The sequence below is a fragment of the Corapipo altera genome, unplaced genomic scaffold, assembly GCF_003945725.1.
Source record: "Corapipo altera isolate COAL_440 unplaced genomic scaffold, ASM394572v1 23, whole genome shotgun sequence".
Lineage (NCBI taxonomy): Eukaryota > Metazoa > Chordata > Aves > Passeriformes > Pipridae > Corapipo > Corapipo altera.
The window spans coordinates 25668303-25686491 of record NW_020884878.1 but is presented as its reverse complement, the minus strand read 5'-3'; positions in this window follow the sequence as shown (position 1 = coordinate 25686491).

Below are 18189 nucleotides of genomic sequence, written 5' to 3'. Positions count from 1 at the left end.
TAAAACACTGTTATTAAGAAAATTATAGGAAAAGTGCAATTCTCATCTGAAAATGTGTCCGGACGTACGGAAAATAAAAAAAATTAAGAGAAATTAGAAGAATAAATATAATCTCTAATAGAGAAATGTTAGACCTGCTTTCAGTTGTCATTGCAGCTCTACATACAGAGACTCTTTTGATGCTTTCATAAGGTGCCAATCAATGCTCAAAAGTAGAACTAATTGTTTGTATTCTTGAAGAGAGATATGCAAAACAATTCTGAAGTCCTATTTTACTAATATATGGTAATGAAAATGAAATATTAATAATATAGTCAACAGTACTATAGATATGAAAAGCAATGAATACCAAAACTTGTACCTATAATACTCTTCTGACAGTAATATTATAGTATGTAGCTTTTGGCAGTTACATTTGTTATTTTTCAGGCAAAGCTGGCAACAACTCAAAGAAAGAAAACATTGGGCAAACTCCAGCAGCCCTTTCTTAGGCAAGATGTCTATTTAAATGCAGGATTTAACCTACTCTTTAATAGAATAAAAATGGATTATGAATAGGGTATCTTAAACTTCCTGCAAAATAGGAAGGTTTCCTTGTTTGCACTATTTAACGTTTTGATTTCCCATTCATTGCTGAGGCTGTAATGAGCATCAGTTATTACATGGTGGCTCAGTTCCAACATAAATCATTTAACCTCACCCTTTTTATTGATTTATATTAGCATTTATTGATGACACTCATTGTCTCTAAAGAGCCTGAGATCTCACATTAATTAAGTTCAAATTAAAACAAACAATGATATACACTACAGATTGTTGAAATATCCTTCAAGGTTTCTTGCCGCATGCCTACATTCAGTTTAGACCTCATACCATTGTCATTCTAAAAATTCTAACCAGACAAACCAAATTAAACTGAACAAATAAACACAGCAAAAGAAGAAGACCAGGGCGGGCTGAACATGAACCATCTGAACATGAGCCAGCAGTGTGCCCAGGCGACCAAGGCCAATGGCATCCTGGCCTGTATCAGGAATAATGTGGCCAGCAGGAGCGGGGAAGTGATTCTTCCCCTGTGCTCAGCACTGGTGAGACCACATCTCAAATACTGTGTCCAGTTCTTTTAGGAAGGATATTGAGGTGCTGGAGCAGGTCCAGAGAAGAGCAACGAGGTTGGTGAAGGGACTCAAGCACAAGTCCTGTAAGGAACAGCTGAGGGAGCTGGGTTTGTTCAGCCTGGACAAGAGGAGGTTCAGGGGAGACCTCATCACTCTCTACAACTCCCTGAAAGGAGGTTGTAGCCAGGTGGGGGTTGGTCTCTTCTCTCAGGCAACCAGCAGTAGGACAAGAGGGCACAGTCTTAAGCTGTGCCAGGGGAGGTTTGAGTTAGACATTAGGAAGAAGTTCTTCACAGACAGAGGGATTGGGCATTGGAATGGGCTGCCCGGGGAGGGGAGGGAGTCACCATTCCCTGGAGGCATTTAAGAAAAGACTGGATGGTCTAGTTAACAAGCTGGTGTTGGGTTATAGGTTGAACTTGATGCTCTTTTCCAGTCTAGCTGATTCTGTGATTCTCTATTCAGTCTTGAAATTACTATTGAATGGGTTTAGCAAAATTATAGTGTCCATATTGTATCAGATGTTGGTCTTTTTTTTTTTTTTGCAGTAGTATATGTAAGCCTATTTAGCTCAGTAGTATCTTTCTTCTGAAAATATTTTAATCATAGGGAGAACATTACGCTGTATTTTTCTGTTTCCAAAACCTCCAATGTTCTTGGATGCACAATAAGTTTGGGTTTTTGTTTCACTCTCAGGAGACCAATTTATATCTTCCTTCCAATACATTCATGTAATTCTCAGTCAAATCTGTTGATTTAATCCCACAACTATATTCAATGGTAAATTATAAGCATTCTGTACAATAGCATAAATATGGACCACTACGAGAATTTTTTTCCAAGCCATGAATGGCAATCTTCACATGCTGCAGGAACAGAAACATGGACTACAGTTATTCTTTGTTAACTAGATCTCTGCTAAACTATTTTTCATCTTGCACAACAACTATCAATATATAAGTATCATAAATATTATATAAATCTAGACTATTACAGAAGGATTATAAATATTATTATAAAAACGATCCTTGAGAGGATTTTTCTAGCTCATATAGAACATTTAAAAGTTAATTCAAATTCAAAGCTCTCACATCACTGAAGCGTTCATGAACACTTTCTATTAACTTAAACTGAAAACCTAACCTCGATGTATTCTGACAATTTTAAGAAATGTGGGAAGCAGCCACTAACTGGTTTTAAGGCAGCTAAGACTTAAAACACTTGTCTAAAAAATATATCTGACTCTCTTCCCATAAATCTAGTCCTAGTGCTAAGCCTGGGCAGAGATTTGTGTCACAAGACATGCTGAAGCCACTGTTGGAAATAGTAGGTGGGAGACAGTGCCTGTATTAGCCCATGGCGCTGCTACGGCTTGGCCAACTCTTTGCAATTCCACTCTTTTCATGGGTTTCATATGTTTTGCTCCTATAGCCCTAACCATAATTGTAGGTGGACACTTCTGTAATGAAACATGCAGAAGACTCTTGTGAAAAAGATGCAATTGAGAGAATTCTCAAAGAAGACTCCAGTTTACTTCCTCGATCTTTCTGCAGCACTGCTCTTCCTATGGGTCTTGTATCTCTCTCAGGGAACAATAAAGGCAGGTGCTCCTTAGCAGAGAAAGGAGAATTTTGAAGACAAGCATAACAGCATGGCAGGCAAAAGCCATGGCCTCACCCACACAAGGGCTTAGTCCTGTCAGGAATTCAGCCCACGGGTTAGGGTCAGAGTCCAGATCAACAGGGCACAATCCCAGCATGGCTACAGAGTAGCTCAGTGCAGTCCATGAACAAGCCAAATGTGAGAACCTGTACTTAATGCAGAGGCCAGCAAGGGAGATGGGAACCCCGCCTGCAGTTTCTTCCAGCTCTTCCTTGGAGAATTGCAAGGTCAGTTGTGGCTTCTCAAACAGGTCTCACCTGTCACAGCTATTCTCCCAAGAGGAGGAAGGATTGTTCTCCTAACTGACCCTAAGCCTTGAAGGAAAATTCTGCCACAGGATATACTGAAGCCCCACAGGAAAGTCTGAATTGGGAAGATTTCTCATAGCAGCCTACGTTTTGCTTTGCCCTTTCCAAGGTCACCAGCTTTCTCTTTCTCCCTAACCTAAACCTAGTTTTAGCCGTGGTCTCAGAGCTTTTAGTACACTTTTCATTAAGTATTTCTGCTAGCCCTTGAAAAATAACTATTCTTTTAAAAAGACGTAATAAATAAAAGACTCCAGCTCTCCTTACCTATATTATCTTTTATTATTGTTTTAAATAAAATATAATCTAAGTATATGGTTTCTGTGTGTCATGTGTGATCTTTATTTCCTGGTATGTTATGCTGTATTTCCATCATTGTTTTACCCTCAAAGTGATCTGTACAGTGTTCTTTATGAGATCTCAGTTTTCAGAATAACACAGGTTTCCTGCTGTGATTCAGTAGTTTCATGTAAAGACCATAATATTGATCTTATCTGCACAATAATGAGGTAGTTAGTGTAAAATAGTTGTTCAATTGTATAAACCAAGTTGTATATTTCTAATTTGGATTTTGTAACCTCTGTGCAAACTTTATTTTAGGCTTACATGTTTGTCTTTATCATGATGCTTCTTTAATCAGTTATTCTAATTATTTTACTTATCCTTGTACATAATTTCTAACCAGTAAGTTATTCTGTTTTTAGTCCAGGAAGAGGGACATTATACACCTGATTAAAAGTCATGGAAGTTAAACAAAAATTCCAGCATTAGGACCAATTAGAAACTATCAGTTTACTATGCCATTTTTTTTGCAATGCTGCTAATTGATCCCAAATCATTCACTTGGACATTTTGTTACTCCATGTGAAGGAATTGAATTTTGCTGTCTAATTGCTGTTGGTTCACTAAGTGACAAGGTATTGTTTCAGTGATAAATACTCTGATAGAATAAAACAACACATTATACAAATACTTTGAATTTTATTTTTAGTTTCAGCGCACACCTTAATGCCAGTGAAGCTTAATTGCCTCAGTGTCTGCAGAAATGAACACAAAGGAACTGGGAATACTACTGAATCCAGCTCATTTTAAAACTAACATGATGAAAGTACAGATAGCTTTTTGTACTACCAATCACCTCTAAATATTATGATTTTTTTCCTCAGTAAGGACTGGCATGAGGTTACAGATTTACAGCCTCAAGAAACATAGCTTCTGTTTTGAAATCCTGGTTAAACACTTTAAACACCTGAGTAGTCTTACTCAGATTGATAATTCAACTGACTTCACTTTGAACTCAAGACTACCCTTTTGAGTAAAGTTTTGAAAGTACAAGCACTGTCAAGACAACCTTGCATTTGTGGTTCTGAAACAGTTTACCATCTAGTTTTACCTTTTAAATGCTAAAGGAAAACTTAGTGAAATTATTAATTTTCAATAAAAAACTTAAGCAAATGGCTTTGTTATCTCTTTAAACAAATAGATATATTTTATAGTATATTTATTCTGGACTTTGGTAAAGCCTTTGACACAGTCCCCCACAACATCCTTCTCTCTAAATTGGAGAGGCATGGATTTGATAAGTGGACCATTAGATGGATAAGAAAGTGGTTGGATGGTCACATCCAGAGGGCAGTGGTCAATTGCTCAGTCCTAGTGAACATCAGTGACAAGTGGTATCCCTCAGGGGTCTAAATTGGGACCAGTGTTATTTAATGTCTTCATTAATTACATAGATGAAATGATTGAGGGCACCCTCAGCAAATTTGCAGATGATACCAAGCTGAGTGGTGCAGTTGCCACACCTGAAGGACATGATGCCATCCAGAGGGACCTGGACAAGCTTGAGAAATGGGCCATGGGAATCTCATGAGGTTTAATAAGAACAAAAGGGAAACATTACACCCGTTAATTACACAGACAATGGCACTGAGTGCACCTTCAGCAAGTTTACAGGTGACACCTGCAAAGATGAGTGGTGCAGTTGACACACCTAAAAGATGTGATGCCATCCAGAAGGACCTGGAAAAGCTGGAGAAATGGGCCCATGGAACCTCATGAAGTTCAGCAAGACCAAGTGACAGGTGCTGCACCTGGGTTGGAGCAACAGGTTGGGGGATGAACAGATTGAGAGCAGCCCTGCTGAGAAGGACTTGGGGATGCAGGTGGACGAGAGGCTGGACATGAACTGGCAATGTGCACTTGCAGCCCAGAAAGCCAATTGTATCCTGGACTGCATCAAAAGCAGCATGGCCAGGAGGTTGAGGGAGGGGATTGTTCCCCTCTACTCTTCTCTGAAGAGACCCCATCCAGAGTACTGCATCCAGTTCTGGGACCCCAACACAGGAAGGACACTGACCTGTTGGAGTGGGTCTAGAGGAGGGCCATGAAGATGATTAGAGGGATGGAGCATTTATCCTAAAAGAAAAGGGTGAGAGAATTGGGTTTGTTCAGTCTGGAAAAGAGAAGGCCTCAGGGTGACCTGATTGCAGCCTTCCAGTACCTGAAGGGAGCCCACAAGAAAGATGGAGAGAGGCTATTTACAAGGGCATGTAGTGACAGGACAAGTGGGAATGGATTCAAACTGAATAAGAGTAGATTTGGATTAGCTATTAGGAAAAAATTATTTACAGTGAGAGTTGTGAGGCACTGGAACAGGTTGTCCAGAGAAGTTGTGGATGCCCCATCCCTGGAAGTGTTCATGGCCTGACTGGATGGAGCTCTGAGCAATCTGATCTCGTGAAAGGCACACTGGTCCATGGCAGGGGGTTTGGAACTAGATGATCTTTAAGGTCCCTTCCAACACAGGCCATTCTATGATTCTAGGCTAACACAGATATAATTGATTTTACAATGTATTTTTATGTAGAATACAAACAGAAATACAGAAAAATATAGGATATACAGACTACAACAGTTCTGTAATTGCTAAGATTACTGAGCGGAGAATGACAGAAATTCTCAAATCATTCTTTTGAAAGCCCAGGTAAATACATGAAACAAAGTATATTACTTTGTATGACATATTCTTGATGTGAAGGAGAAGAAAAACACATGAATATCAGTAATTAAACTTCCCTTAAGCTCACTTGTTTTGGGATCACATCCTAAATAGCAAAATTTTAATTAAAAAGGTGTGAGAGAATTTTTTGCTTCATTTGGGATGCCTAACAGAGCAACCAAAAAGAAAAAAAAAAAAGGCAACCAGAAAACAAGAAGAAAATCAAGCTATTTCTCTGTTAGTGAGCAGAATAGAGTGATTTGAGAATGGACCTTATAGAGGATGAAGGGAGAAATTGTACAATGTACTTATGGAAAGGAAAAAAATGTTAAAGAGACATTAAGGACAATTTCCTTCGGTCACTGCTATAAGAATCTGAGACATAGACTGATGTTCACAGACAAAGTTAAAAAATATTTAATTATCACATACCTATCCAGACCTCACCGTCGGAGAAGATAGTGACACCAGCACTATGCACACATATAAAACCATATGTATTAGTAATACTCAAATATTTTTCACAGTGTGTTTCTGCTATTTGTATTCAGCTGACATCTTGTGAGATGCACGAGCTGGGACTCAGACCCCCAAAAGGCACCTGTTTGGAAGACAGACAAACAGTGGTTACCTCAGCAACTGACACAAATGAAAGTTCTCAGAAGAGATTTTTTTCTCACATAGTTGTTTTTTCTGCTCATAGTCTTCAGTCCTATGTATACATAGATTCAGGCTATGAACTTTACCAATCAAAGTACAACTGCAATGCTTCAACTCTGACTTTTATTGTTTTCTGCTTTCCAGCAGCTTGTGATGAGCATTTGCTCATGAATGGAGAAACTGGTAACTATCTGATAGAGCATGATGCTCACCAGAAATATACAAACCTCTGCTGAAACTTTACAGATCATTTACATGAAATTTTGAAGAAGGAAAAAGGTTTACATTACTAGTGAAGAGATGCCTATACATGTTTGAACATGAAGAACTGCCTAAATCAGAACCCCAAATTGAATCTTACCAAATATTTTGACTTAACATATATGTACATGCATGTTTAATATTAAAAAATATGTTATTAGCAATTACAGTCAAAGTACTTTATAATTTTTAAGTATTAGCACCTCTATTTCACAGGCACAGAGAATGACCCCAAATCTGTAATATAAGTTATGTTACTTAAAATTTCCTCATTTTGGAACCAGTCTCATTTGGAATAAATTTTGCATCTTACAAATTGCTGTCTTATTACAGTAAAAATTTATTACTCATGTGAAAATATCATATAAGCAGTGTGTTTAAGAAGTGGATTGTATATCTTATCATGTATAAATACTACTCTAATCAGAAATTATTAGATAGAAGAAATTATGCTTCATCAAAAGTCCAACAAGAGACAAATTTGGAAGGTCACTTTTTCATTTAACCCCCTACAGTTCCTTCTTCCGGATTAGTTCATGTTTGATTGGTTAGACATGATTATGCTCTTCATCACATTTAAAAAACCTGAAGCTGTCTCCTTTTCACTGATATAGTAATTGGCCTAGAAGCAAATCAAAAAGCCATTGCATTTATTTGGTGATCTTACTGTGTCCTCAGTGAGCGAAGAATCACTTTACATAATATCCATTTCTTCTGTTTTATTCCCCAAGCAGAAACAATACCTCGAGACACTAGTGGACTTTTCAGTTCTGGGAGGGTCTTGCATTCATATTTCTGAACCACAATCAGGAGCTTTTTTGTGTGCCTTCTCCTCTGGGCTGCTGATACTGGTAGCTAATGGTGCTAGTAGACCTCATCCTATTGTGAGACATGAAAACATTATCTCCCACAAACTCTAAGACCACTGAGAGTGTAAACTGGGGCCTGTTGTATTAGTAGAAAGTTTCCTTCATTTTAGCTTTTCTACTTCTGCAGTTTCTACTGATTCATTGTACTAATCAGGATACATTTTTTTTTCTGTCAGTATAGGTGAAAACATAGAAAAAGGAATACTGTCTTCCTTATAAGTGAGCACTATTTGTAATGGAAAATACCAGAAATGCAAAACTGTTTTCAAAGCACTTGAGCTTGAAATAACAAGTATTTGATAGGGTTGCTCTGCAACTATTCATTTTGTTTTGAATTCTTAGTTCTCTTCCTGTCTCCTTCTGTCTCAATTTTTTTTAAAAGTATTCATCACTAAATTGTAAACCTGGCCTCTATAGTGTTCCTGTTCTGTTTTAGTTTCCAGTACAATAACTACACTATTTCACAGTAAGGCTAAATGTGAAGGATAGGTAATAATTTGTCACTGTTTCAAGCAGAATTCAGGGACAATTGTGATTTAGGCTTCCAACTTTAAAATGTGATGTATAATTGACATTTTGATACTTCGAGGCCATGGTGTATTCTCACACTTCCATGAAAAAAAACCCAACTTGCTGACACAATCAGGAAACAGATGGTGACAAAGATCTTGCATTTAATATGCCAATCATTATGCTTTACTTGCATATTATCATCTCATTCATGAGGCCACTATATGAAGGAATTTTGCTATGCCTCTACAAATCAATCAAAAAGTCTTTTAGTATTTTTTTTTAAATATAATTTAGGTCTTTCTTATCCTTTCTATGTTTCATTATATTTGGGGTGAAGTGTTTATGCAAATTTATTACACATGAAAAAATGCTTTGACAATACTGAGGCTAGAATAGATGTCAGCAATGAAACATTCACTATAGATAGCTTCAACAGAGAGATCAAGAAATGACTTGGCAACTGAAGTATCTGCATTTTCTGTACTTTGCTATGGTCCTTAATCCAAAGGCAGTGACATAGTAAGACACTATGAAGGATGATGCTGAGTAGGAGGATGGATTTGGTAATGTGACCTCATATCTACTAGAACCTGGACTTCAGTCAAAATTTCTGCTCAAGAAAACCACAGATGGCAGATTACCAATATATTTCAGTTAGAGTTAGCACTGGATTTGAAATCAGTGAGTATTTGACCCAAGCAAACCTTTTTAACTCTGAAAATAGGCATTTTCCTTGAGAGTATCTGACAGAGTCCCTTCATACAGGAGTGAATTCATCCTCTCACAACTGGACAAGGACTCTTCTTGGACAGCCTGGGGTCTTCTGAAGATGTTTTAGCCCATTATTGCAAGTGGTGAGCAAGGGCTAGTTCTTTCATCTTATTTCTATTCTGCAATGTCCAGACAAAGCTTCTTCCTTCATAAGTACCAACTCCCTCTTCATATTTAGAGGGAGTTGGGCTATAGTTGGCACGATTTTTTTTTCTGTCTCACTCCTACTGTCTATCTGTAGGTTCCCTATATTCTAAAATGTAAATATTTCCATTTAAAGAAGTAAAAAATATTTCTGGTTCTTTACAAAAGGATCAACATTAGCAAGAGGACACAGCATGTGTCTAAAAAGTGCGTTGTTATTTGGGATTAAACATGCATCTGACCTGGTTATAGTTAGGTAATTATTCAAAAACATATATTTCTCCTGAAAATGTTCCATCCCTGGAAGTGTTCAAAAAAACGTGGATGTGGCATTTGGGGATATGGTTTAGTAGTGAACATGATGGTGCTCGGTTAACGATTGATGATCTTAGAGCTCTTTTCCAACCTTAGTGATTCTATGAAGTGAATCGAAATATACACTGGCTTTCCATAAAAGGAATTTTATGCCATTGTTCACCACAATCCAATGCCATTACAGGCACCATACTCTTCAGCAGCTATTTCCATGAGACAAGTCTCATAGAGGCAAGGTGGTCTTAGGTGCATGAAATGTGAGCCTGTTTCTTTCAAATGTGTCACAACACAGAGTTTATGGTAGCCTTTTAGCATATGAGTGTTTCTTTCCCCCTTTAATTTTTCTTAAACTTCAGTAATTTCAGACTACTTGCAATGTACTTCGTTAGACCAGATCTTCACTGACTTAGAACTGGGAGTTCTGTCATCCTTATTTTGTTCTATTCCTCTCATTGTATGGTATTATTCATTTAGCTTGTCTAAGCAGGTTTGTGGTTTACAAAACCAGAAATCCTCAAAGTTGCAATTCTGTGTTCCTTTTAAATTGGTTAAGAAAAAAACAAATACCAAAAAACCCACCAAATCCAATACAGCATTGTGTAACAGTTAGGCTGCTCTTAAACACAGGGGTAGATTTATTATTTGTTTTATTACTTATCAAAGAGAGTGGCTTACACACCTTGCATTATCTAGACAGCAGTCTCTTGAGATGTTAAAAGTCAGGGTTACATCAGCTCTTGACTTTATCCAGGCTCTGTGTTGTATAATGTCAGTGTAGCACAGCATTTCCTCTTTGTTCTGAGGGAACTTGATTCATAATGAGTCCATCTAGAGTGTACTCAGATTGTGATAAAGAGCTTTACACAGAGGCTCCTATTTTAAAGAAACAGGTGTTGGCTTTGATTAGAGAAAAATTATATCGTCCAAGAGAAAGGAAAAAAAAAAAGCAAAGGGAAAGGAAGGCAAAAATAGAAAAAAATGGCAACCAGACACAAATACATTTGCACATATAAAGCTGTTCTAATGAAAGCCAAATTGATTTGACATTCAGTGGCAGTTTGAAGCCAAAAAAAGCAAAGCAGCCTACAAAAGGCCCAGCTCATTGTTTATGGAGTGTCATACTTCATCATTTGTGAGACCAGTAACAGTGATGGGAAGACCTTTAAAAGCAGGGAGTTTGCTCAGAATGGCTATGTGGATACCGCTGATGTCAGATCCAATAGAATGATTGTGAGCTATTTCCTGAATTGAAATCATGTTTGTCAGATGAAGTAGATGTTTTCTACAGATTATATCTTTGACAATAGAATTTAGTACATTGTTAGAATTCTTGGCTGATTTCTGCTAGGCAAACACAGCCACAATACTTACCTTTTGATGGGTACTGATCATCAAACTGCCCTGAAGAAAAATCCAAAGAAGAGCAAAAATTATGTAACATGCAAATGCAGCTTCCAGTACACAAAAATTAATCTCTATGAAAAAGAACTTTGTACAAAATCATGTAAATTAATGTAGGTACCCTTTCATCATCTTTATTTTCATAAATTACTTTGAAAATATTTTTACAAACAAAATTTTTTACATTTCCATTAGAATAATGGACCCCTATTACTAGCAGACTGTAGAATATATTTCGTCCATCTCTGTTTTCAGTTAGAACACCTGGTGAGGAGTGACATGTTTATCAGATGTTGGTGAATGCCAACATGAATTAAATAAGCCTTCAAAAATAGTGAATACTATAGACTTGTACAGGAAAGGATATGTGTGGGAAGTAGTCTCTCTCTTTCTGCCTTCTAGCTATGATCTCAATCTAGATATCACAATATTGATATTAAATTCTGATACCAATGTTTCTGTTTAGATTTCACTAGAAAATCTGTTTCTTCATTGGGGAAAAAATCAGGAATTTCAGCCTCCTGGATCTCAATTCCCTAATGACTCATTGAAATACAAATAGACAGTGATCTCAAACTAGCAAGTCATTAATCACAAGGCACATATAGTATCTAGTGTGGCCTTGAAACTCAAAAAGCACTACCAAGCTGAGTAAACTTATTATGGATGGCACAAGTGTAGACAAAAAAATTAAGAGAGACAAAATACATGTGGGTAGGTCTAAGTGCATAAACAAAACATTTTATTTCATTCACATTGAAAAAAAAAATCAGTTTAACTTGTGTGTGTGTGTGTGTGTGTATGTGTGTGTGTGTGTGTAAACCTTCTATTCTGTTTCATGGAAATGTCTGAATCTGTGAGTTTATTAGCATGACCACCCACCACAATAAATAGATTAGTAGGTCAAAATGTTTTAATATTCGCGTAAAGCCAAAATTATGTCTATATTAAATATTGTACTCTGTGACATATGAAAATGGTGTATATTGTTTGTTACTTATGTATGCAGATATAATTCCTGCTGTGTTAGCTTTGCATTGTAAATCATATGAGTTATTTTCTTTTGTCATATTTAGGAGAATTATAAGCCATGCTGGAATAAATTACAAATTTGGAATATTGCAAGATAGGTTTCTAAATTCACTTTGTGATAGTATCTAGTGATTCAAGGCCATATCTATTCTACCACATCCTTGACTTGAGTTTGCAGGGGAAACAGGGTTGCTCTGTGTCTAACAACCACCAGTTTAATAGTCAGTCTGGAGTCCTCCACTGTTGGCAATTAATTCTATTGAATTACATACTTTAGTGCAGACAGCATGATAAGCCCTTCAAAAAGTGTATTTCACTTTCCTCAGGCTGTAAGTGTTCTCATGGATAATTGTGTTGTGAAAAAAGTAAACAGGAAATCAGTTAGTGAAGACTGAAGAAATGCATTGCTACCAAATTTTGTTAAAACATTTAAAATGTTACCTTTTAGGATTCAGTGTCAGAATTATAACACCACAGAAGTGAATGCAAGCAATTTACATTTTCCTTAGAGCTATTGTTTCACACTGTCTGAAGATTCAGGCTATGTCTTTCACTGCTGAGAAACGATGTATTTTACATCAAGCAATATAAACTTTTATAAATTAGTGAAAACAAGGAAGAGGCAAATTTCACTTTAATGTAGCTAGTCAAGGTAAACCTTAGGCCCACATCTGCCATTATATTGACAAAATATAAGGGGAAATCACATGGTGTTAACAATGAAAATATGGCATTTTCAAGAGATCATTGTATTAATTACTTGCTGTTCATATTGGAATATTCTCTCCACAGTTCTACGCTCACAAAGTCTGAAAATACCTTACAGTTTCGTTTTGTATTTCCTTTCAAGTCTGTGAAAAGTGATAGTTTTTATTTGAAATTTTTCCAAAAAGAGTTAACCAAGGTAAGTAGGCTCAATGTATAAACTTACGCATGATACTAAAAAGAAATATATTAAAAATTAAATTTTCTTGGTAAAATATTACAATTAATTGTTTGTGTTAGTTACAGACAAAATATTTTTTTTTCACTTAGTCCCTTTCTGTTTTCTGTGCTATATCAAGACCAAATATTATTTGTGGAAAACATTCATAAGTTATCTTATGAGTGAAGAAGAGTGAATATGTTAAGTTTCTAGTCTGACCATGGGAAATTTATATAACAAAAAAGAGACGTTGACAAAACAGTTTTTCATGTTGAACTTTCCTACCAGACAACCGGTATCATAAGCCGGAAAACTGTTCTCAAATAGCAGATTTAGGAACTGCTTAGTTCATCAAGGACAACTGATTTGGATGTGTAATTACCATGTATGAAACAGTTGTTTCAACTAGCAAAAGAGCTGAGCAAGTCGCTAACAACTGAAGATAAACTAAGAAATAAATATTTTAGTTTTATTTTGTTTTCCTAACGCTGAGGGTGATTAACTCCTGGAACAAATTAACTCAGCAAGTGGTAATTTCTCCATTGCCTATATTATCTGCAACAGAAATGGATTTTTTTCCCCCATGAAAGACCTGCTTGACTAATCCAAAACTGACATAAAATCTGTTGCTGGAGATAAAGATGTGGGAACTCCCCTTTTCTGATAACTTATACTAAGTGTGTGATACTTGCATAGCACTTCCTTGCAAGTAAGGTTTGGATGGTTTAGGTAAATGGCTCCTGAGTGGTGCCTGACACAAGTTACTTGGCTCAGAAAAAAGACATTAGATAAAATGTTATATGTTTGTGTTTTATGGAAATCTAATAGTCTGGATAACCTAGGGATTTCTTTAGTCTTAAAATTGATAAGTTTCTATTAGCATCTTTAGGACATACAAGTACACTCAAGAAACAGAATTACATCCTATAGGAGCGAAAATATTCCTTTGCTCAATTCCAAAAGTGGTTCTTTAAATTTTTAGCCCTTCAACATGGTCAGTCTTTTCTGCAGTATTGTAGCAAAAATAATTTTAACTACATTCTTTTTACGTCCAGTGACCACAATCTGTTTACACACAGCTAAGTCTGACTGTACCATATTTTATTCCATTTTTCTAGCTTCAGCTTAGTAAATTCCAGCCCACTACTCCTTTTACAGCTCAGTAGAGTCATTGAGCCTGCTCAAGTGCTGCTAAACACATTCTGAAGACTGGGATAAAAAGGTATACTGAAAGCTTCATTGATACAGGTATTCTTTACTGCTGATGGATAGGATGGCATTAAAAAACAAGGTAGGATTTACTCTTAGGTAAATAAGAGAATTGATACTGGGCCTGTAAACGGGACAAGTTAAACACAGACACTCAGATAAGAGCAAGCAGTTATACACATTTTCAGCATAAACCTTCAGTGTAAAAAAAATCTCTTTTCAAGGAAATGTAGCTGCTGACTACAAGCCCTACTCCTCACAGGCTGGTTATTTTTTAGAGAAAATTTTCTCCTGCTTGGCAATCTAGTAATTATTTGAAGAGGAAGGAAAGAAAGACAAGAGGACTTATCCTGGAAGAAAACCAAAACTCAAGTTCCTCTTCCTTGTCTTTCCTCTAACAGTAGGGATCAGTGAGAACAGGTATTTTATTCCTGGACCTGCCTGTGCAAAGATGAGTAATATTCTCAGATCTATGAAAGCCCAAAACATAGAACAAAGAGAAAACAACTCTGCACTTTTATCCAAATCAGCAGCAGAAACTAGTCAACAACTGGGGTTTAGTTAATAATTTTATTGGTAAATAAAAACCAAATGAAAACAAAACACAAATACCATCAAATTAGATAAGGCCGTTTCTGGTGCTAAAAAAAGTAAACCAGTGTGGTTTTACTTCACAACACCCTCCCCCAGCTTCTTTGCTCTTCTTTGCTTCATTGCTTTATTCCAGCCCATGAAGTATGAGTATGTATACGTAGAAAGAGACTAGTTCAATAAAAAGCTGTTTTCTTATGCAATTACTCTTTTATTGTAGAACTACACTAAAAAAAATTAAAATAAAAAATACAGCAGTTTTGCAGCAGGTATTGTATAAGCAAGTGTACCTTTATTTTCCACATACTATTTGCAAAAGCAAATTGAGTGTTTTTTGGTCAACTGTGAAATGCCATTTGTAAATGGTTCATTGGCGTTTCTTTTCCCCTCTAATTTATTGCAAGTTTGGTTTTGTTTATGAAAATAGATTTGATCAGCGTTAGTGCTCACTCATTCAGCGATATTCAGCAGGTTTTATTCACTTTTATACATAATTGCATTTTCACTCTTGGAAACTCATTTACATAATCTCCGTATGGTCATTTCACAGTAACTGTTTGTGGCTCTGGTAATGCTAGCTAATAATTACCTTAAGCTATCTGAGAATACCCCACTACACATTGAATATACAGTTATTTCTTAATATTCAAACTCTAGATCGAAAGCCTTCTGACTAGTCCAATGCTATGAAATATCAAGCTGTTACCAACAACAAAGACTGTGCCTCTGCTTCTCAGCTCCTGCAGTGAAGCCAAAAATGCCAGTGTTTACTTAAAGAAGGGGAGAAAAACCCCTCTCCTTCCTCTGTACTTGGTCCTGTGGCTACTGGAGTGAATAGTAGTTTTTTGTCATTGATTTCAATGGGAATTAAATCTGCCTCTCTCATCCCTTTTATGCTGCCCTCTGCATTTCTGGCAAATATTACACAATAGTTGTCATACAACTACACTTTCTGTAGCTGAGATCCTGCTTAAATTCCTCATCTACTGACTTAGGTTAGGTTTCCCACCATCTTTTATGCAGAGTCATGATGTACATGTCTGTGTATCTTAAACACATAATCTCACTAGAAAAATAAGAGAGGAAACAAGAATTTTCCGTTGGAACTTCTGTAGGTCAAAACCTGCAGGTATTTTTACAACAGCATCCCAGCTTCCCTGAGCTTTGGTGAATGCTTTCCAGTATTACTGTGGCACGAGATAGCTTACAATGAGAGTTTGAATTGAATGACTATGGAAAGGGGCAAAGGCAAATTATGAAAGGCAGGACTTTCCTCCCATTCCTCCATAGCAATTGAATTTAAAAATGCCACTGACTTTAATCACCAGTTACAGGGTATTGAATCATACAGGGTTTTAGAATTTGGCAGAAGAGGTGAAAAATTTCTGAATGGGGATAAAAGAAAACACAGAAAAGCCTATATACACTGCAGGGGAAAAAAACCTTGTTTGATATTTGACAGAATACACAGAAATAACATTTGGATAATGATTAAATAATACTGAGAAAGTCTACTGTGCAAACAAGGAATTTCTCAGGGTTGTGTATGTGTGTGCTATTTAATTGTTTTGGATTTTTGGTTCAGATTTCTTTTCAAAAAGAATGATGTGCTCTAAAAAGAGAGGACAAGCTTGGTTCAGTTATAGCTTTCATATAATTACTACAAACTAATGCAAATTAGACTCTAGGTCTGCTCAATGTACATTTCTGTGCTTGCCAAATTATGTTTGGCAGTGTGGTCAAGCAATAACAGATGCACACTGTGCCTAGTTTTCTCGGGCTGTTCAATAATTAGGAGGGCCATGTATTATAATAAACCACATCCCCTTGGCTGAGATTTGGATGCAAATTGCACACTAATTCACTTTCAAGTTTTTGGAAGCATACCAAAATACATGAAAATTAGGGAAATATACTATTTACTTCATGAAATGTGTTTAAAACTAAATAAAGCTCATTTGTAAGCAATGTTCATCTATTCCATCCTTGTAAAAAAATTAACGAGTTCCTTTTCCTTTACACTATTTAGTTCAGCAGCTAATGTGACACCTCTGCAATGTTCATGGCATCTCTATTATTTTTGCACTGAGACAGTACAATATAAAAGACAGTTACTCTGCTTTGTATTTCTCTAAGGTATTGCTGAGGTTGAGTGGATAATATCAGTTCAATGAAAGACTTGAATCACACTGTAATCCAAATTCTTTGCAATCAGTTGAGTTGTAATGGCATGCTGTTTATAGCAGAAAATTCGTCTTTTGAAAAGGCTGAAGATTCTTTACCCTTAGTTATTATACAAAGCTTGAATGGACAGATTTAATGAAAAAAATAACACTTAATGAGGGAAATTCTAGGAAATCCAGCAATGTAATGTAGTTGCTTGTGTAGATGTAACTACACGAGTCTCCAAATTAGAGAGAAACATAAAATTAAAACAGTTGAACTTATTGCTACACATATTAGCAGGTAGTTAGATTGCCCTCGAAATCATTTAAAAGCGAGCTGCCTTGCAGTAACAGTTAACACTCTAAACAGATGAATATACTGCAACCTAAAAGTGGTGTAATAAGAGACACATCTCTTGTGTTTATTGCCTACTAATTGTAATGTGATTGCACCAAAGAGACAGGCTCACGAATTAAGATTCCTCTGTATATGCTCTAGACAAATACAGAAAAAAGGCAGTGAAAATGGAAAATATCAGAATGCTCTCCTGCAATATTAAGGGGTTTTTTTTGTTTTAAGAAGAGATAACATGGAACATAATTTTGTAAATATTTCCAAGTATTTTAAATTTTACAGTGCTGTTCAAGAAGTTCATTGCAAGAAAACAATGAGGCAAAACGTTGCTTATCAAAAATATAAAAATTCAGTTCAATATATTCTACACTGCCAGCACAATTTTAGTGACTACAGTGTATTTTTGACATGGGTGACTTAATTGTAAACTAATTCACACGGGCACCAGCAGAAATTTTTATAATAAAGCAGAAGTCAATAGATTACAGAAGTCTTAATTATTAAAAATTTAATAGTACAGAAATACAAGCATAATGACAGAAAGGAAGGTCCTAGGATTGAGATTGGGTTTAGGAGGATAAATCAATGCTGTGACATGCAGCTATGGCTAGACTGCTATGTATGTCAGGTTTAAAGAGTTTTATAGCAGGTGTTTTTTAGGTGTTTCTTAGGTGTTTATCCTATTTAGTGGTTGTTGATATAGCAACTATATCATCACAGACTAACAGAACAGCAACAAAATTCTTGCTTCCACCATGATGAACACAGAGCTAACTACATAAAAGCAGTTTTGGCAAAAGTACTGCTCACTCTGTATGTTGAAACTGAAAACAGGCTAAAGACTAAATGTGGTAAAGCAGCTGAAATTGTAAATTTATTTGCATCATTTAAA